This window comes from Aotus nancymaae, unplaced genomic scaffold (assembly GCF_030222135.1).
Source record: "Aotus nancymaae isolate 86718 unplaced genomic scaffold, 86718_ANA_hifiasm-v0.15.2.pri h1tg000041l, whole genome shotgun sequence".
Lineage (NCBI taxonomy): Eukaryota > Metazoa > Chordata > Mammalia > Primates > Aotidae > Aotus > Aotus nancymaae.
In genome coordinates this window covers 19,757,290-19,780,312 of record NW_026988455.1, presented here as the reverse complement: position 1 = coordinate 19,780,312, position 23,023 = coordinate 19,757,290, and the positions used below count along the sequence as shown (strand labels likewise).

The 23,023-nt window shown below is 39.3% G+C and overlaps 1 pseudogene; it reads right to left on the bottom strand.

Moving 5' to 3' along the window:
• Positions 1-10,053: 10,053 nt before the first annotated feature.
• On the bottom strand, positions 10,054-10,424 carry LOC110568489 (cytochrome c oxidase assembly protein COX19-like; annotated as a pseudogene).
• Positions 10,425-23,023: the final 12,599 nt, after the last annotated feature.

Sequence of the window (23,023 nt, the reverse complement as noted above, 5' to 3'; positions counted from 1 at the left end):
ATTTTCCTCCAACATCATGATGCCTAGTCACACTGCATTGCAAACCAGTGGTATTTCTGCCAAACTAAGACAGCAGGTTTGAATCGGAATGAAAGGGCTACTTGGTCCCAGAAGTACAGTCCTGGTACAAAAGAGCAGTCACTTTCAGTAAGACAATACAGTGTGACATAATTTTAGCCAAGAAAGCATTTAGTTAATGTGCCATCATTTTAGCCTATGGTTTGATGAGCACAGAAAAGAAAGTAGACAAAATCATTTTTAAAACCTAGACTAGTAACAATTTTCTCTCAGTCCTGAACATGTTGCTTTCTGCAGGTTTGATCTGGTAGGTTGAACATGAAGAAAGTAAATCGGTTGACCTGAGAAAAATGTCTCTAATTCCCATCCCATGTTATATTGAGGAAGGATAGTGTGAGGGAGAATGATGGCAACTTTAGAATTAATTAGAGGACAAATATTTCCTTGACACTGTTGTTAACAGTTAAATGAATGGCATCACTGCAAAAATGAACCATGATTAAGAGCCCACCTTTGGACGATGACTCAGACACTGAGGGAAGACACATGATCTTTGGGCAGCTCATGAAAAAGGGAAGGATGATGGAGTTGGTCTGAGACTGGCCCTGGCACTGCTTACCTTCCTCAGGTACTTATCGTTCCTGGCAGAAAGGTGCCATCTGTTATGGAAATATGTTTCCTTCTTTTTTCTTATTTGTCTCTGACACCGTGATGCTACTTGAGCTTACTGCCCAGTGCCCAAGGGAAATGAGGGCCAAAAGCATGTCTTTCTACATGCTTAATTTTCAGAAAAATATAGATGAAAAGACATACTCTTTTTTTAAAAAAATTAATTTGAGAATATATTTACAGAAAAATTACAATGATAGTTTGTATATACTCCTCATCCCCTTTTCCCATTAACATATTACTATGGTATGTTTTTATAACTATGAAACATTGATAACATTATTAAGTGGACACATTTTTTCAGGTTTCACTAGTTTTTCCCTATTGTGCTTTTCTATTTCATGATCATGTTGGGGCTCAGAAAAGGCTAACCTAAAGTGAAGGCCTCAAAAGCTACATTTTCTGTCAGTTATGGACAGGTAACTCCCTAGGCAGCAAAACAGGTGACACCTTGAGAAATGGCCAAAAGACCTAAGACTACAGAACTGCCACATTACCAAAAAATGTGGTACATTAACAGTGACAATTAAACAAGAGTCAATTGCTAAGGAAGGCTCACAGGGCCCAAAATGACAGTACTTAAATATCTACCATTTGTTAAGGGCAAGATTACAACATAGCAATACCATTAAAGTCAGTATTTACATCGCAGCTAAATTAGGCTGCCTCCAGCAAGGGGGCTGGTAAGAACCATGCATGAACTCCATTTTTCCTTGTGTAAGTGTTTTATGAACACAATTTCACTATCAGATAAGGAATCAACATGTGCAGAAAACACATCAGAAACCCCCAAATGAATTCTCTACTGGTGTTTCTTACACCCTGCTGGACATGTAGGAGTATTCTTGCTAGACAACAAGCTTTAACAGCAGAGGACTCTGAAGGTTCCAGTGAGACCAGGCATAAATCATCAGTCTCACTGCTAACGGTAAACACTGCTGACACAGTTTTAAAACCTGTTCCAAAACATCTTGGACTCATGGTTGCAAAGCAGCAGTATTAATCAGTATGTTTTATTCCTTGACCAATGATCAGTGATATACAGACACTTTAGCTCACACTAATTCCAGGTCTGCTGGGCTTAACTTTTACAGCAGTCCACTCCACCCCCATAATTTTTGGTCACAGCCTTTTACAACAAATCCCTCTTAGTTTGACAGAATCATTTGGCTTTCAACAGCACATAATCAATAGGCAATCAGAATACACATACAGATTTGAAAGAACTGTAATCACTGCTGAGGGGTTGTGAATTTAAACTATCCTATAATGCCAACACGAAGTGCCATATATTTTATACATTATTTTTTCTCCCTGATCTTCAGCTATCTATATTGTATGATATGCATCAATTGAGATTTATACTTCTATTAGTATAAATTTATACCAATTGAATTCTCTGTGAAACAAAAACCATATGAGACAGCCACATTAGTATTGTTTCACATAGTCATTGTCTGAGCTCCAATCTGGTTATTGAAGGACATAGATCAATAGTGGAAGTATATTTATTAGATTGGTCATTTTACAGCTTCTTCATTTTTTTGAAGTGGAGGAAGTTTTGGCAGTCTTTTCCCCCAGGGGGCATCTGAGTCAAAGCTAAGAGAGCATATTATTCACTTGTAAACCTCTCTTAGAACATCAAAATTATCTTTGGTTTTTCCCTTTTGTAACACACACTTACTGGTTCTCTTCCCTAAGCCAGATTAAGTTTTCTCTCATTTATCATTAAGTTTAAAACAAACCTTTCCTCCTGAAGTCAGTAACTCATTCGGCCATGGTGACAGTAGCAAGATGAGACATGTCAGGACTTCCTCATTGGTCCATTCACACACATATGGGGGTGAATTGGATGAGTACAGAGAAATAATGGCTATTCCATCCAGTAGGCAGCACATTTGCATAGGCAGCCCCAACTTGCTGAGATGCAGAGAGAGGATCATCCACCCCATTAATCTCTTTGGAATTCTTGTCATTAGTCAAAGTAAGAGACATACTTTCTGGTTTTGTAATATTACTAGACACTTGGACCTTAATTTTAGCCCCATTATAGGGACTTCCAGATCCAACACTGGAAACAACAAAACTGATGTAGAGGAGTTGTATATAAATTCCCTTTCATTTTCTACCTTCTCCAATGCTACCACAAAAACGTACCCATTTATCTAACTAAGACCTATCCTTAGTCCTCTCATGGTGAGTTGAAACACACCATACTGGAGGTTCATAGATCACCTGTTAGCTCTCCAATTCTTTGTCCCCTCTCATATTTTTAAGCAAATATTTTAATTATTCATTTCAATTGTTTATCAAACCATTACTTCGAGGTCAATATGGAATATAATATTTCTTTCCATAGCATTGCATCGCATGGGCAGTCAAGTGAGTAACTTCATCTGAAGAAATGTAACAAGCAGGATAAACTGATGCAGAATATTTTGTGCTGGTCCTTTGATAATGTTAGAAGCATTCAGTTATTGGTTACTTGAAGCTAACCCCAGGAAAAGTATCAAGTTCTGTCAATATCCAATTAACTTCATTCAGAACAATAAATACTCATTTAACTACACCCAGAGTAAGCAGTACTTAGTAGCTAGTTACTAGAACCTCCAGTGAAAATTTAGGTGTTACTCTTACTGGAGTTGTCTTGTGTGTGATGAGTCATTTTTCTCTTACTTTTTTCAAAATTTTTTCTATGTAGCATTCAACATTTTTACTATGATATGTCCTTGGTGTGAAGTATTTTGTGTATATCCTACTTAGGGTTTGTTGGCTTTGTAGATGTTTAATGTTTATTCTCAAATTTGGGAAGTTTTCGCTTATTATATCTTTAAATACCTCTTTCTGCTTTTGCCCTCTCTCTCTCTCTCGTACATCTGGTAGTCTTTTCATGCATATGTTGGTGCATTTAATGGTGTCCCATCTTCCTCTGAGGTCCTGTTCATTTCTGTTTGTTGGATTGCATACTTTCTGTCCACTTAGCTTTTAAGTTACCTGATTATTTCTTCTGCCAGTTCAAATATACTGTTGAGCCACTCAAGTGAAACTTTGATTCAATTAATATATTTTTCAACTCAAAATTTTTTGTTTCTTTTTATAATTTATCTTTATTGATATCCTCTTTCTCATGAGCCATTGTCATCATATCTTTCTCTACCTCTTTAAGCATGGTTACTTTTAGTTCTCTGAACATTTTTTAATTTTTAATTTTTGTGGGCACATAGTAGGTATGTGTATTTATAGGGTGCATGAGATGTTTTGATACAGGCATGCAATGTGAAATAAGCACGACACGGAGAATGAGGTCTCTATTCTCTCAAGCATTTATCCTTTGAGGTACAAACAATCCAATTACACTCTTTAACCCATTTTGCATTTAGGAAAAAAGAAAGTTGCAGTTCACTGCCAGTGCAATATTCTTGGGGCAAACGGGAAATGAGTTATTTTAAAATGTGCTATTAAGTTATTATTGACTGCATGCACCCTGTTGTCCTATCAAATAGTAAGGCTTATGTATTCTTTCTATTTGTTTTGTACGCATTAACCATTCCCACCCCTCACCCCACCCTTCCAGTATGCTTTTCAGTCTCTGGTAACCATGAGTTTTCTGAGCAAAATGTATAACTGCTTTGAAGTCTTTATCTGATAAGTCCCACATCTGGACCTTCTCATAGGCAGTTTATATTACCTGCTTCTTTTTTCCCTATGTATAGATAATATGTTTCTATTTTCTTGCATGTCTTATAATTTTTTTGTTGAAAATTGGATGTTTTAAATAATAAATTTTAGCATCTCTGGATGCAGATTCCCCTGATCTTGGGCTTGGTTGTTTTGTTGTTTGCTTGGTTACTGAGTGACTTGGATGGACTATTTTGGTGAAATCTGTTCCCCAATAGTGTCAAACCTCTAATGTCACTCCTAAGATAGCACAGTCGCCTTGGGATTACAGTAGTTTTAGCAGAACTCACATAGGATGTCTCTTTTCCTGCTCTCTCTGTCAAGCTGTCTGCCTCTGTTAGTCATACCCAGCTGTTAATGTTCACTAATTTCCAGCTGATTGCTTGTACATGACAGTGTCCTTTCCATAAATTCACCATAGTTTAATCCAATTAAATTTGAGTTCCTTTTCAATTGCCTACCAACAAATTCTCCATTGTTTTCAAGAGTCCCCTTAGGGCACTGTAACACTCCTTCTGGGGCTTCAGGGGTTGCGGGCACCCTCCTGTAGATGCTGCCATGGGGCTAGTACAGAGTTTGCTCTTGCCAATGCCCAATAGATCTCACCCCAGCTCCTGCACCCACTCTCCTGCATCCTCCCCCTACCATGTGGGGTGGAGCTGAGTGGGCCAAGTGAGTGGAGTTTGCCCCTTCCAGTGCTTGTGCACTCCAGTTCCTGCCTGTGAAGGGGGCCTGCTTCAATTACTTTGAGTAGAAGAGACTTCTTAGTTCTAAGGGCCCCCATTGTAGGGCGACCCTAACACTTTAACAAATTTTATTTGTAGGAACTCCAACAGGGCTCAGGGTGGAGATTTAAGAAAGATCCCTTATGGCTATAGTTGGGAAGAGGAAGAGGAATCCCTATAGATGCCAAACTTTCCCCCCAAGAAAGCATACTCACCAAGAAAATGTATTTTGTAAGAGTCTTATCCTGGCTTGTGGAATGAAATTCTTCCTACGCCAGCCAATTTCAACCTTCTTGTATCACCTAAGGAGGAAAAACAGAAGTCAGGGCTTTGATAAAATAGATTGGAGATTCTGTAGCCTGGGAAAAGATTGAGGGCTGGGGAGAAGGAAAGCTATACACCACTGGAGAAGAGCCAGAAATACTTGTAAAATTCATGGTCCTGGGACATAGGCCCATTAGAAGACTGAGATTTAAATGGAAGATTATAGAGCACTCTCTCTCCCCCAGACCACACCTCTATCCCAACAGAATTCTATAACATGACAGTGAATTATAGCCAAAAGAGTTCCAAGAAACAGACTCTCTCTGGGGAGCAGTAATTTGGAAAGCCCAAAGTCAGGAGGAGACAAAAAGGTGGGCAGTAGAGAAATTTGCAGCATTTTAGACATATAGTTAGAGCAAATACTAAACATAGCTCAAACCCTAGCTATAAATCCCCAGATTGCAGTTCTATTTACCTCAGTCTGTATTACCCAATACAGACAAGAAAAAAATTACAAGCCATGCCAAATGACAGGAAAAAAACCCACAACAAAACACTCTCAGGAGCAGACTGAAGTATGATACGGCTATTGGAATTTTCCAGACAGAAAATGTAAACTGATTGAGATTAATATATTAAGGACTCTAATGGGAAAAGTAAACAACACATGAGAACAGATAGGTAATATAAACATGAGATGAAAACTCAAAGGAAAAATAAAAGAAATACCAAAATCTGATTAGGATTCATATCAGAGTATATAAAAACTCATACAAATCAACAGCAACAAAAGACTCCCAAGTATCCCACTTAAAAGTAAGCAAGGGACTTGGATAGACATTTCTCTAAAGAAGATATACAAATGGCCTATAAGAATATAAAAGGATCATTAAGAAAATGCAAATCAAAACCACAATGAAAACCACATCATACCCACTAGGACGGCTAATATGCATGTGCACGTGCACACACACAATCACACATTTTGGCAAGGATATGAAAACATTGATAGCACATTTTTTATGAGAATGGAAAAATTGATAATGCAGCTGCTGCAAAAGACAGTATGGTGGTTCCTCAAAAATTAACATAGAATGTCCTATGATTCAACAATTCCATCTCTAGATATATATCCAAAGGAACTGAAAACAGAGACCCAACAGATTTTGTACACCAATATTCATAATAACATTATTCACAATAGCCAAAAGATGAAAGCCATGTAAATGACCTTCAATGAATAAATGGATACATATTCAATAGAATAGCATTCAGCCTTAAAAAGAATTAGCTTGATATGACTACCATCACAAAGTACCACAGATTGTGCAGCTTAAACAACTGAAATTTATTTTCTCAGAGTCTGGAGCTGGAAGTCCAAAATCACGTGTGTCAGCAAGGCTGTTTCTTCTGAGGTGTCCCTCCAAGGTTTATTGATGTTCGTCTTTTCCTTCTGTCTTCACATGGTCTTTCCTTTGTGTGTGTCTGTGTCCTAATCTCTTCAATATGACACCACTCATATTGGCTCCAGATCCACCTCTTTGACCTCATTTTATCTTGAAAACTTCTTTAAATGTTCTTTCTTCAAATATAGTCACATTATGAGGTACTGGGGGTCCGGACTTCAACCTGTGAATTTTAGAGATACACAATTCAGCCCACAACATAAATGAACCTTGAAAACATTATGCTAAATGAAATAAATGAGATGTAAAAGGACAAATATTATATGATTACACTTACATGAGATACATGAATAGTCAAATTCAGAGACAAAAGTAGAAGAATGGTTATCAAGGCCTGGGAAAAGGGTTAGAGGAATGAGGAGTTATTGTTTAACGGGCAGAGTTTTAGTTTGGGATGATACAAAAGTTCTGAAGGTGGATAGTTGTGAAAGTTCACAATAACATGAATACACTTAATGCCACTAAATTGAATATTTAAAAATGGTAAAAATGATAAATTTTATGTTTTGCATGTTTTACCACAGTAAGAAAGAAAATTCTAGAAATAAAAAATATAGCAACAGAAATGAAGTATAACTTTGATAGGCTTGTTGGTACACTCATCACTGCCAGGGAAAGAATCAGTGATATTAAAGATACAGTAATACATTGGAGAGGAATAAATGATATTAAAATTAAATTTTTCTTTTTAATCTATATAAAATATAACATTTTAAAATAATAGTATTACAATGTGTTACATGATTATCAAATATGGATAAGTAAAATTAATGACAGCTATATTAAAAATGACAGGAGAGGGAACTTGAGAATACTTTGTATTAGGCACCTATACTGTACACAAAGTAATATGATATCTGAAAGTGGACAGAGTACAGAATTGTGTATTGTAAATTGTAGAGCAACCATCAAACAACTTTATAAGAGAAGTATAATTACTATTCTAAGAAAGGAAATAAAATGGAATCATAAAATAATCAATTAAAAAGAAGACAAGAAATGGGAAATAACAAACAGCAAATTCAATGAGCAGAAAACAATGACAAACATAGTAGATATCACTCCATCTATGTCAATAATCACTTCAAGTTTGAATGGTTTAAAAATGCTATTGTAACTGTATTCCATTTACTTAAGAAGGGAGATGAAAGCCTATGTACATTAAGGAAGTACATAGAAGGAAGATAAAAACACTAAAATAAAACTTCTAAAGATAAAAATACAATATCTGATATAAAAATTCACTGGATTAGATTAACAGCAGATTAAACATTACAAAAGAAAAGATTCATGAATAAAAATCATAGCAACTAAAACTATCCTAAATGCCACACACAGATTTTAAAAAAAGACTGAAAATGATAAGCAGGGAATCATTAAGCTAGATAAACTGCAAGCAGCTAAATATATGTATGATCGGAGTTCCCAAAAAGTCTTAAAGAGGAGAATAACAAAAACGAGGGCCAGGTGCAGTGGCTCACACCTGTAATTCCAGCACTTTGGGAGGCCAAGGCAGGTGGATCAATCCCAGCACTTTGGGAGGCCAAGGCAGGTGGAGTTTGAGATCAGCCTGGCCAATATGGTGAAACACAGTCTCTAATAAGAATACAAAAATTAGCTGGGCGTGGTGGTGGGTGCCTCTAAACCTAGCTACTTGGGAGGGTGAGGCATGAGAATTGCTTGAACCCAGGAGGCAGAGATTGCAGTGATTCGAGATTGTGCTTTTGCTCTCCAGCCTGGGCAATAGAGTGAGACTCAGTCTCAAAAAAAAAAAAATCAAAAACAACAAACAAAATGAATATTTGAGTAAACAGTGGCTGAATATTTACAAATTTCATGGTAACTACAAATTCACAATCCCAAAAATCTCAATAAACTCCAACATGAAAAAATTACAGCTAGACACATTAAAGTCAGATTGTTTAAAACTACTGATGGGTAGCTTTAAATGCATCCAGATGTGAGAGCACATGAAATACAAAGTAGCAAAGAATGAGATAAGAATGAAAGCATATTTCTCATTAAAAAAATGCAACAAGTATAGCTTTTCTATGATACTGAAAGAAAATAAAAGCACTGAAATGATTCTATAGTATTTGTACTTAGGGAAATCAGATTTTCAAAAATGAAGGCAAAATAAAGAGCTTTTCAGACATGCAAAAGCTAAAAGAAATCCATAGCAGAACCATACCACAAAGAAATGTTAATGGAAATTCTTGAGGCAGAAGGAAATGATACCCAGTAAAAACTACCTCTATTCAAAGGAATGAAAAGCATCAGAAATAATGGCTACGTGAGTAAATATTTGTTTCTTATTACCTAATTTCTTTTAAAGATATTTGTTTAAACAGAATGATACCAATGTGTTGTTATTGCAACACAGGTATATACAAATAAAGTATATGACAACAAAGCATAAAGATTGAGAGGGGAGAAATGCAAGTGTACTGTTGCAGGGTTTGAGTAGTGTATGTGAAATGGTGTGATTCACTTGAAGGTACGTTGTGATAAGTTTAAGATTTATCTGTTATCCCAGAGCAAGCACACAAGTAGCAAAATAAAGAATTACAATTTTAAGCCAAAAAAGTATATGTATCAGAGACATGTCTCAAACCATATAGGAGTTTATTCGGCAAAGGTTAAGGGCCTGCCCATGACAGCCTCAGGAGGTCCTGAGAACATGCGCCCAAGGTGGCCGGGCTACAGCTTGTATTTACATGTTTTAGGGAGATATAAGACATGAATCGATACATGTAAGACATACCTTGGTTAGGTCTGGAAAGGCGAGATGTATTAGTCAGGTTCTTTAGAGGGACAGGACTAATAGGATAGATGTATGTGTGAAAGGGAGCTTATTAAGGAGTATTGATTCACACAGTCACAAGGTGAAGTCCCCCAATAGCCACCTGCAAGTTGAGGAGCAAGGAAGCCAGTCTGAGTCCCCAAACCTCAAAAGTAGGGAAGGTCACAGTGCACCCTCCAGTCTGTGGCCAAAGGCCCAAGAACCCCTGACAAATCACTGCTGTACATTTGAGAGTCCAAAAGCTAAAAAAACTTGGAGTCCAATGTTCGAGGGAAGGAAGTATCCAGCATGGGAGAAAGATGGAGGCCAGAAGACTCAGCCAGTCTAGTCCTTCCACGTTCTCCTTCCTGCTTTTTTTAACCATGCTGGCAGCTGATTAGATGGCGCCCACCCAGATTGAGGGTGGGTCTGCCTCTCCCAGTCCACTGACTCAAATGTCAATCTTCTTTGGCAACACCCTCACAGATGCACTCAGAAACAATACTTTGCACCCTTCAATCCAACCAAGTTGACACTCATCAAAATTCTTTTTTTTTGCCTCTGATTTTCCACCAATCAAGTCTCCAAATCCCAGTTTCTCCAATGGCTCTTGTAGCATCAATTTTCTCTCCATTCTGCATTCTAAATATTCTTTTGATTCATTTCTGCACAAAGCATTTTTTCAAAATAATTGTCATAAAGACACTTCATGAATTTTTCTTTAAAGCTTTTACATTCACCGAAGTGATCAAGCGGGAAGCGGCCCTTCTCCGGGGGCCGCGGCTGAAAGCTCTTGGTCCCGAAGTTCATGGCGGTCGACATGTTGGTGACGCTGGAGCCAGCCTCCCCCTAGTCTTAAGCTACAAAACGATGCAGGTAACTAACGGGTTAAGACAAAACTCTTCAGATCTTTTTATTTTAAAACTGAAAGTAAAAGCGATTCTTTAATTACTGAACCTTGAAGAAATTGAGCTAACTCAAATATGTAGTTTCTCTTGCTTTTCTTTTTCCTTCATTTTTTTTTCTTTTTGAGATGGAATCTGACTCTGTCACCCAGGCTGGAGTGCAATGGCGCAATCTCGGCTCACTGCAACATCCGCCTCCTGGGTTCAAGCGATTCTCCTGCCTCAGCCCCCTGAGTAGCTGGGATTACAGGTACATGCCACCACGCCTGACTAATTTTTGTATTTTTAGTAGAAATGGGGTTTTAACACATTGGTCAGGCTGGTCTCAAACTCCTGACCTTGTGATCAGCCACATCGACCTCTCAAAGTGCTGGGATTACAGGTGTGAGCCACTGCACCCGGCCTGTTTCTTCTATGTTTATTTTTGAGATGGAGTCTCACTCTGTCACCCAGACTGTAGTGCAGCGGCACGATCTGGGCTTACTGCAAATTCTACCTCCTGGGTTCAAGCAATTCTCTGGCCTCAGCCTCACGAGCAGCTGGATTACAGGAACATGCCACCATGCCTGGCTAATTTTTTTTATTTTTAGTAGAGATGGGGTTTCACCATGTTGGCCAGGCTGGTCTCGAACTCCTGACCTCAAGTGATCTGCCTGTCTTGGCCTCCCAGAGTGCTGGGATTACAGGTGTAAGGCACTGCGCCTGGCCTTAACTGCTTTCAAAATGTTCATCTTTCTAAATTGCTCTGCTGTTTCCACTCTCTCATAGGTATCTGTTTCCATTTTGTTTCTTCAGTTTCATTGGCTTATTTGTATCTATCTTGCCAATACAAACCAATCTTAATTAATTTTCATCATACATTTTAAGGTCCAGTAGATAACTTCCCTCATGTTATTCCTGCATGAGAGTGTCTTTGGTTTTCTATGGTGGGAAGTTTGTTTTTTCATATTAATTTTACATCAGCTTATGAAGGACTTAGGAAATCTGATTGAGGTTTTGGCTGGAATTACATTGACAATTTGGGTGGAATTGATTTTTTTTGTGATTTTGACTTTTCCTATTGATATTTGTAGTATAAATCTTCATTTATTTGCTTTTCCTTTTTTTCTCTTATGAATAAGTTCACCTTTAAAATGGCGAAACCATAGTATTCATCTCTCAGGGTACGTTAAATTTCTTACAATAATGAGGGGGGCTATAAAATATCTTTGATGAGATTTATCCCTAAGTTCATAGCATTTGTGGTTGCTATTGAAAAATTTGTTTTTTATATTTTAAATTGAACAATTACATATTTTAAAACCAATTAAACACCAAGTATGCTAATCCTACATTACATTTTCTTTCCTGTCCTCACTGATGCGTGTGTCCCCTCGGTAAGGCACCGTGTGGATGTAAATGCTAACTGTGGTTCTGGGCCTCTAGTCTTTTCCCGTGAGCAGTTTTGTCTCTCCCTGTGCCTCTACTGCTGTCTTGATGCGTCTGGCTTTCTGAGCCTTGATTGGTAGTAAGGCACATTCTCCAAATGTATTGGTTTCTTTTACAGCTATTTTTTAGTTTTCTTATCTCTCTTTTATTCAAGTATATATGAAAATCTGGCTATCAATGTCCTCACAACCTAGTGGATATTTTAAGTGGAAAGGTATTGCATACAGAGAGCATATTGAAGTGTGAGATGCTTCATATATGGAACTATCCTATGCATGAACATGGATCTGATTGTTATGTGCAGTGACAGGTTGGAAAGATGCATTTAAGATTTGAGAACAATAAATGACTTCCTGTTTCCACTAGAGTCCCCACAAAATTGAAACACATTAGGGGAAAAAAGCAGATGAAGTTAAAAATATTTTTTAAAAATCGCTTACAGATAATGGCTCATAGGATAAAACATTTACGGTTGGAGCTCAGCCAGTTTTAAGTTCTCAGAGCTTAAAGGGTCAGGGTCACTAGCTCAAATCTGAGGCTCCTAATCATCCAGGCACCCATCCTAAGGTTGGAATGGGCTGATACTTCACACTGGACAATTTGTTCCCTGGGAGATGCCCACTTTACTTTACCTGCCTCATCTGTTCTAATCAGATCCTATACTGATGATGTCAGAAGGTGCCTGATACAATGGAAATATGATGCATGGAGTGGGAGAGGCAAAGAGCAGCGACCTAGTGATTTCAAGGTGTGGGACACATCAGCACCAACCCACTTAGAAAAAAATGGCCTTAGCAACAATTTCTTTACCAGTAATGCGCTTAGCAAAAACATCCTTAAGAACAATTGCCCTTAGCACCAACACTGTAAAAAATATGCCTGTTATAATGACTCTTATTGTTAATGGCCCTTAGCCACAAATCCCTTAGCAATAGTACCCTTGGCAGAGACACCATGAGGAATAATGTTTTCAGATGAATGTTGTTAATATTAACCCTTTTAACCAAAAGGCTCTTAACAACATAATCTAAGCAACGGTAACATTAGAAAAATGCCTTCAGCTGTGACATATTAGCTACAGTTGTTCTTAGCAACACCTTTGATTGGCATTAACATTCTTAGAAGCAGTATCTTACGTTAGCAATCATGGCCCTCAGCAACAACCCCAAACAACAATGACCTTAGCAACAAATAGCTAGACATGAATACTTTTACCAAAATGTCCTTTAAAAAATTTTCTTTAGCATCAAGACCGTTAACAAAAATGTCCCTTAGGAACAATGGCCCTAGAGACAACAATCATAACATAACAACAATGGCCCCTAACAACAATATCCTTAGCAGCAATATCATTAGCAAAGGTGTACCTTACCGTCAAAGCTCTAAGCAAAAACCTTAGCATAATTTCCTGTAGCAATGGTGGGAAATATGCCAATCGCAACAATGCCCTTGGCAACAATGTCTTTAAAATCAATGTCCATAGCAACAATGCCCTTAGGAACAATGGTATGTCCATTTACCTCTACGAATTGCCATAGTCCTTTGGAAATGGTCAAACCATGGCCTGTTAGTATATCTTAGCAAAAACACTCCTGGAAATAATACCTTTAAAAATCGTGGTCCTTGGCAATAACAAAATTAGAAATAAACAATTAGCAACAATGCCTTTAGCAAAAATAGCCTTTATAATGGCATTAACAACAGTACTCTTACCAATGGCACCTTAGTAAAAATGCTTTTACTAATAGTGACATCAACTTTTTAGCAATAATGACATCAGCAACAGTGTTGTTAGCAGCAGCACACTTTACAGGAATATCCTAGCAACAAAATGCATGATATCAATGAATTTAGCAACAGTGGCTCTTGGAGACAATGCCCTGAATGGCAATCCTCATAGAATCAACACTCTTGACTGGGCATGGTGGCTCATGCCTGTAATCCCAACACTTTGGGAGGCCAAGGCGGGCAGAACAAAAGGTCAAGAGATTGAGACCATTCTGGCCAACATGGTGAAACCCCATCTCTCCTAAAAACACACAAACAAAAAAATTAGCTGGCTGTGGTGGCTTGCACCTGTAGTCCCAGCTATTTGAGAGGTTGAAGCAGAAAAATTGCTTGAACCCAGGAGGTGGAGGTTGCAGTGAGCTGAGGTCAGGCTGCTACACTCCAGCCTGGCAACAGAGTGAGACTCTGTCTCAAAAACAAAACAAAACAAAACAAAAAAGAATCAACACTCTTAACATCAGTAATCAGTATCATTAGCAAGAAAGCTATAAACAACTGACCTTAGAAATGACACTCTTAATAATGTCCTTAGTAAAAAGAAATCATGAGCATCACCCCTATAACCAGTGCCCTTAGCAACAATGCACTTATCCAAACTTGCGTTACCAGCAATACCCTTATAAACAATGGCCCTTAGCAGCCAACTCTTTGTGGCAACATCCTAACAATATTGCTATTAGTACAAATCCCCTACAACGGGCCCTTGACAACAGCCTTCTTGGCCCTTAGAAGCAACGACTTAAGCAACCAACAATGGCTCATAAAAAAAAGCCTCAGTAATAATGCACTTAGCACTATCCTTAGTAAAATGGTTTTAGCAACAGTCTAGCAAGAGTGACTTTAGAAAAGTCCCCTTACCAACAATGCCCTTTGAAGAAAATACCCTTAACAACAGTGCCTTTAGTCACAATGCCTTCAGCAAAAATGTCCCCTGCCAACATTAACACCCTAGGAACAATGATCTTAGAAACAGTGCTCTCAACAATGATATACAACAAAATTCTAAGCAATGATATCCTAAGCAACAATATACATAGGAATAATACCCTCAGTAACAATGCTCTTAGCAAGGAGAGAGTTAGGATCACTGCCAGTAGCAACAGCATCATTAGAAACACTAGCAATAGCAATAATGCCTTTAGCCACGATGACCTTCAACAATTCTCTTACTAACATCACCCATACCACAATGCCTCCAGGAACAGTGTACTTAGAAATAACTTCTTTAGCAACAGTGACCTTACTCTCGATGCCAATTGAAACATCACCCGTAGCCACAGTGATCCTTAGGAACACGGTCCATGGCCACAACATCATTAGTGACAACTACGTTTGCGACCACAGGCTTTGTAATGATGACTTTTAGCAAAAACATTAGCATAGTGCCCTTAACAAAGGCCCTTAGAAACAATGCAATTACAGACGGGGCACAGTGGCTCAAGCCTGTAATCCCAGCACTTTAGGAGGCTGAGGTGGGTGGATCACTTGAAGTCAGGAGTTCAAGACCAGCCTGGCCAACATATTGAAACCCCATCTCTACTAAAAATAGGAAAATTAGCTGGGCATGGTGGTGCACGCCTGTAATCCAAGGTACTCAGGAGGCTGAGGCAGGAGAACTGCTTGAACCCAGGAGGCAGAGGTTGCAGTGAGCTGAGATCCTGCCACCACACTCCAGCCTAGGCAACAGAGGGAGGCTCCATCTAAAATAAATAAATAAAAAAGAAACAATGCAATTGTCATCAATTCCCTTAGCAACAGATGCTTTAGAACATAATGCTCTTAACAACAGCACTCTTAGCAACAACATCCTTGACAACAGTGTACTTAGCAACAATGCCTTTAGCTAAAACGGCCTTTAGGAAAATCAACTTTAGTAGCAATACCCTTATAAAAGATACCCCTTGTAACAGTGTCTTTAGCCAGAGTCCCCTTAGGAATAATGGCTTTTACCAAAATGTATTTACAACAATGTCCTTAGCATCAGAATCCTTTAGTAATAATACTCTTAGAAACAACGCTCTTATTAACATTCCCTCAGGAACCACACCATCACTGACATTAATGGTCTTAGCAACAATAACCCTTAAAATAATGCCCTTAAAACAATGTCCTTAGAAATTGTTATACTTAGACACAATGGGCTTTCATAACAAGTGACCTTAATAACCCCTTCAGCAACAATGCCCTTAGCTTCAGTGCCTTAAAACAGTGCTCTTAGCAGTAACACCCTTAGGTAAGATGCCTTTACCAAAGTGCTTTCAGTAATAATGTGTTTAACTTCAACACCGTTTGAAACAATGTTCTTAGCAAAAATGGCCCTTAACAACAAAGCTCTTAGGATTCACTGAGAAACAGTGCCCTTAGCAATAATGCCTTTCGCAATAATCACTTTAGCAACAAGACGCTTTGTAAAAGTGCCTTGCAATAATGCACCTAACATCAACATTCTTAGCAATAATGAGTTTTAGTAAAAATTACCTAAACGTGTTTTTAGTATCAGGACGCTTGACATCAAAACCCTGAGATGTAACCACTGTAAGAATATCTTTAACACAGCGTCCTTACAAAATGTCCTAAGGTAATTTTGCTCAGGAGTTGAGTCTAAGTGCTTTTCTAAGGGTCATTGTTTCTAAAACCCTCTGTGTTTAGTTTTGTTGCTGAGGGTGTTTTTTTACTAAGGAGATTGTTGCTAAGGTTGTTGTCACTCACAGCCATCGTTGCTAAAGGGATCGATGTTAAGGATATAGCGAGGGCATTGATGCTATAACCATTATGTAGGCTAATGTAGCCCATAGCATTGTATCTGCCTTTAGAAAACTTTCTTTAGAAAACTTCCTTAGAAACAAAACCCTTAGCAACAATGACCTAAGCAGTAATGTTTTTAATGACCATGTTCTAACATGACCCATTAGCAAAAGTGTGTTATATATAGTACCCTAAGCAACAACGTCATGAGCAATATCCCCTTAATGCCAACACCTTTACCAATAATGATTTCATCAACAATATCCTTAACATCAGTCCTCTTAGCAACAATGGCTGCTAAGGACAACCACCTTAGCACCAATTCCCTTAGTAAAAAATACCCTCAGCAACAAAACCCTTAAACACAGAGAGTTTTAGAAACAATTATCCTTAGTAACAGCACTTAGACTCAACCCCGGAGCAAAATGACCTTGGAAACTGTGCCCGTGGAACAGTGCCCTTAGCAAAAATCAACCTAGGAAGACCACAGTGATCATAACACCTTTAGCAACAATGCATTTAACTTCAACACCTATGGCAATGATGCTCTTAACTAAAATCACCCTTAACAACAAGGTTCTTAACAACATCCCTAACAATGAACTTAGCAACTGTGCCATTAGCAATACCCTCCTTGGCAACAATTGCATCAGCAACAATGCTTTTAACATCAAAGTCCTTAAGAACAGTATCATAAGCAACAATTTCATAACTTTAACACCCTTAGCCACAATTCCCTGACTCTGAGATGCAATAGTCTGAACATAATGCTCTTATGCTTTAGAACATAATGAACACTGCCTTCAACATTAAGAACAGTGCCCTTTACTTAAAAAAAGGCCTTAGCAATAGTTTGTTGTTGTTGCCATTGTTAAACCAAGAATGTCTAGCAATGCCACCCTTAGCAATAGTTGCCTTAGCGACAACTTACTTAACAACAATAGCTGTAATGTGAACACCTTATAAAACAGTGTCCCTAATAAAAAGACCCTTAGCAACAGCTTCCTTGGAAAGAATATCATAAACAACAATACCATAGGAAAGATTGCATTTGGCAACAACTTCCTTAGCAACAAGATCCAGAATCAATGCCCTTAGTTCCCTCAACAACCTTTGCCTTAGCACAGCATCCTTGGAAAAAAACCAATTTAGCAAAACCTTCCTTGGCTACCAAGCACAGGAACAATGCCCTAAGCAACAACACCTTTAGTATCAATTTCCATATAAACAGTGGTTGTGAAACAAGGCCATCGACAACTGCGTGCTTAGCAAAAATATCTTTAGAAACAATACTCTTAGTGTCAACACCTTAAAAACAACCTCATTATTATAAGTGCTTTTAATTAAAATGCCATGAGCAACCAGGCTGTTAGCATTAGGGCTGTGTCAACAGTGTCCTTAGAAACAGCACTATTAGTAACAACTCTCTGAGCAGCGCTATTCACAGCAATGCCTTTGTTAACAATGTATTTAGCAAGAGTACCCTTTGCAATTGGCCCTTAGCAACACCACATTTAGAAACAGCACTCATAGCAACAGCTTTCTTATCAACAGCACTCATAACAAAATCTTTTTTTTTCAACACTCTTACTGTCAAGGCCTTTAAGAACACTGACCCTGAGAAAATGGCCCATAACAACAATTTTCTTAAATTCAACACTCTTTCCTTAGCAACATGCTTAGCACCAATATTCTTAGCAACAGTAGCCTCTGCAATAGTGGCCATAGCCACAATGTTCTTAGTAATAGCACCTTTAGCAAAAACATCCAACAGCAACATTAAAATTAATGGCTTTGTTCGGGCACAGTGGCTCATGCCTACAATTCCAGCACTTTGAGAGGGGAGGATGGGAGGATTACCTTAGACCAGAGATTCAAGACCAGGTTGGGGAGCATAGTGAGATCTCATCTCTACAAAAAAAATAATTAAAAAGCTAGCTAGGTGATGTGGTTTGGGTGTATCCCGACCCAAATCTCATCTTGAATTGTAGCTCCCGTAATTCCCACGTGTTATGGGAGGGGCCCAATGGGAGGTAACTGAACCATGGGAGTGGGTCTTTCCCACGCTGTTCTCATGATAGCAAATAAGTCTCACAAAACCCGATGGTTTTATAAAGGAGAGTTCCCCTGCACAAGCTCTCTTGCCTGCCGCCTTGTAAGATGTGACTTTGCTCCTCTTTTGCCTTCTGCCATGATTGTGAGGCCTCCCCAGCCATGGGGACTATGAATCAATTAAACATCTTTCCTTTAAAAATTACCCAGTCTTGGGTATGTCTATATTAGCAATGTGAGAACAGACTAATACACTAGGCATGATGGTGTGTACGTGTTGTCCCAGTTGCTTTGGAGACTGAGGCAGGAGGATCACTTTGAGCCCAGGAGTTCAAGCGTGCAGTGAGCTGTGATCATGCCACTGCACTCCAGCTTGGGTGACAGAGTGAGACCCTGTCTCAAACAAAACAAAACAAAACAAAACAAAAGTGGCTTTAAGAACAGCATCTTTAACAAAAGAACCTCAGCAATGACTTCCTTAGCCACGACACCCTTGGTAAAAATATTACTAACCCCTCACTTAGCAATTAAGTCCTTAGGGATAATGCTCTGAGAAAAAAAAGGCTTTTAGCAGTAGTTTCCTTAGAAACACTGGTCAAAGCAATAGCACCCTTAGCAAAACTTTCCTGGCACAAAATACCCTTAACTTCAAGGCCTTAAAGAACAATACCCTTACAAAACTTTTTTTGACATCAACACCTGACTTACACTATGTTGTGTTGCTCGAAAGAAAGACCTGAGGATGGGTAATTTATAAAGAAAAAACATTCACTTGGTTCTCAATTCTGATGGCTTGGAAGTTCAAGATTGGGCATCTGTGTCAGCTGAGTGACTAGGGCTGCTTCTACTCATGGCAGAACATGAAGGGGAGCTGGTGTGTGCAGAGCTCACATGACGTTAGAGAGAACGAGAGAGAGAGAGAAAGGAGAAAGGTCTCAGGCTCTTTTTAACAACCATCTCTGGCAAGAACTGATAGAAGACTCAGCCTCAGGAAGGGGATTAATCTATTAATAAGAAACACCTCCTATTAGGCCCCATCTCCAACATTGGGGATCAAATGTCAACATGAGGTTTGGAGGTGACAAACATCCAAATCATAGCAACACCCTTAAGAACAATAACCTTACCAGTAATATACGCTTATCGAAAATGCCCCGAACAACAGCTTTCTTGGCAACCATCCAAACCATCCAAATGGGCACTATTTGACTTAGCAAACCCATTCTTAGCAAAAACTTTCTTGCAACACCAGTCTTAACACTAACACCTTTAAAAGCAACATCTTAAGCATAAAGGCCGTCACAACAACATCATTAGCAAAAACCTGGTAAAATGTGCTTAGCAAGCGCACTCTTTAAAAGAGTTCTGTTAGTAGCAACATACTTAGTAACAATGTCTTTAGCAGCAGTGGTCATAGGAATGGCTTCTTTGGTAAGAGTGGCTATTGTAACTGTGAGCAGTAATGGTCATATAAGCCATGCATTTAGCTACAGTGGCAGTAACCCTTATCTAAGAGGCCCTAGGAGCAAAATCTATTGCAACACTATATGCAGCAGTAATGTTCTTAACTATTGGGTTGGTGCAAAGGCGATTGCGGTTTTTCAGTTGCAAAAACCCCAATCACCTTTGCTCCAACCTAATACAATTCCCGTGGCAATGATCTTCTTAGCAACACCCTTGGCAACCAAGCTCTTAACAATATCTTTAGAAAAATTGTCTTTAGCAACATTTCTTAGCAATGGTGGCCATAGCAACAGTTCCCGAGCAACAGCAACCTTAGGAGAAACTCCCTTCGTAACAGCACATTTAATATCACTGCCTTTAAGAATAAATAAAGAAGTCCTAAGCAGCATTTTCCTTAGCAACAACACACTTAGTTACAATGACAATGACAATGAATCCCCCAAGCAACCGTACGCTTATAAGCCACACTGTTGATGATGGTTCCAACAGCAAATTTCCCCTTAGCAATAGGGGCCACAGCAACAATACCCTCCATAAGCGCACCTTAGCAAACATTCCTTAGCGGGAATACCTTTAAAATGCAAGAACTAGCTATCAATAACATTCTTTGTAACAATGGCTAGCAACAGGGCCATAGCAATCTTGCCCTTAGCAACACCGGGTGTAGCACCTGTACAAGAGTGACCAGTATAATCATGCTATCAGCAATAGCATCCGTAGCAAAAAGTCTTGCCACAACAACCTTAACAAATAAGTCCCTTTAGTTAAAACTTCCTTAGAGTTATGGTCTTAGCAAAAATGTCTTAGCAACGTTGCCCCCAGCAACAATACCCTTAACAACACTTTCCTTAGCAACAATGGCTGTAACAACAGCACCCTTAGCAAAAGCTATCTTAGCAAAAACTATTTGCAGTCACACATTTAAGAGTAATGCCTCAAGTACAGTGCCCTTAACAAAAGACCCTGAAGAACAATTTTCTCAACAACAATGCCTACTATTTAGTTTCATTTTTGAAGGATTTGCAAGGATATTCTAGATTGCCCTACCTATGCACCTCCCAGTTGCCGGTCTGGGGCCTAAGCAATAGTCTACATCGTAATTCAATTCTCAAAGCATTTGCTCTGCTTATTCGAGTTGATTTTGTGCATGCACGGCTAAGGAATGAGCCCGGAACTTCATAAACACAAGCAAAAAAATTTCTTTGTCTCTCCTCTCTGATCCTCCACCCGGACTTTTATTCCCTGGGGTACCTTTTTCTGGTGTTCTAGACAGAAAGCTCTATGTTACACAGTTTGCAACCCTGACAACCTTGGAAGCATGAGCTGAGATAAAAGCCTATGGGGCCACCACAAATGCCTCACAGCTTTCGCTACCACTTCATGGTGTAGGATGGGGGATCAGGGAAGGCTTTTTCTCACAGAGGCCTCTTTGTTGCCACTCAAGAGTCAAAAGGCTCTCTCCCATAGGGGCTGCCTCTGTTCACCATTGAAGAAGTTGGGGGACCTGATCTTGTTCATGGTCCTTGAGAGGCCAAACTCTGCAACATCATGAGTCTGTCTCCACCATGCTGGAGTAAGGACTTCCTTTTATTACCTGGTGCTAAGGTATCAAAAAGGTTGCTAGGATTATATTTTAAAGTCAAAAAATTCTATACAGCAGAGAACTCTCACTCCTAGAATTCTCATCTGAACAGAGTGAATGGGTAAATTAGCACTTCCTTTTGAACTTTTAGGGGTACATGTGTAGGTTTTGAAATGGGAAAGATTCCCTTGTTCCCCTTGCAGGAAATGTGAAGGGGGCATGGCTCGCTTCTTTAGTGCCCTGCTGCTCAAACCTCTAGGGAGCATACAGATAGGCTGTGGGGCTTCAACACCATGGCACTGTCTAGTGGTGAATGTTTGCAGCTGAAGCCCCAGGGGGCGTGTGTTACAGGGTGCCCTTTTAGTTCACCATCTGTAGGTGGCCTGTGTTAACTCAATTAGACACCTTTCCTTTTCACAAGGACAGAGCGATTTCTGAATCCTGGGGTTTCTTGCTTTGGTGTACCAGAAGAATCAGATCATACGTGGGCTTGGAGAATGAGTGCAAGGTTTTATTGAGTACAAGTAGCTCTCAGCAGATGGGGAACCAGAAGGGAGATGGTTTTCCTTTGGAGTCAGGCTCCTCTGGGGCCGGATTCTTCTCCAACTCTCTGGAAGATTTGATGGTCTGCGGCAGGCATGCTCTTCCACCAGGGTGCTCTCGATGACCGCTTGTGTCTTCTGCCAGTGTGTTCCTCGGGATGTCCAGCTGCTGTGTCCCTGCCTTGCTAAGTTCTCAGGTTTTTATAGGCCTATGATGGGGGCATGACAGGCCAGGGTGGCCTTTGAAAATGCAACATTTGAGCATGAAAGCAGAAGTGCCTGTCCGCACCTAGATCCGTGGGGGTAGAGCCCTAGCCAGGGACCATGCCCTCCTCTACCCAGCACTTCCCTTCCCTGATTCCCCATCATTTAAAGAGATCACCAGCACTTCCCTATCAGTTTGGTACAGAGGTAAAGTTGAGTCATGAAGGTTTGTTGTATAGACTATTTCATCACCCAGGTATTAAGCCTAATACCAATTAGTTATTTTTCCTGAACCTCTCCTTCCTCCCACCCTCCACCCTCCAATAGGTCCCAGTGTGTGTTGATTCCCTCTGTATGTCCATATGTTCTCATTATTTAGCTCCCATTTACAAGTGAGAAGATGCTGTATTTGGTTTTCTGTTTCTGTATTAGTTTGCTAAGGATAAAGGCCTCTAGCTCCATTCATGTGTGTGCAAAGGGCATGATTCTTGTTCTTTTTTATAGATGCACAGTATTCCATGGTATATGTACTACTTTTTTTATCCAGTATATAATTGTTGGGCATTTAGGTTGATTCCATGTCTTTACTATTGTGAATAGTGCTGCAGTGAACATACGTGTGTGTGTGTGTCTTTATAACAGAATGATTTCTATTCTTAGGTATATTCACAGTAATGGGATTGCTGGGTTGAATGGCATTTCTGTCTTTAG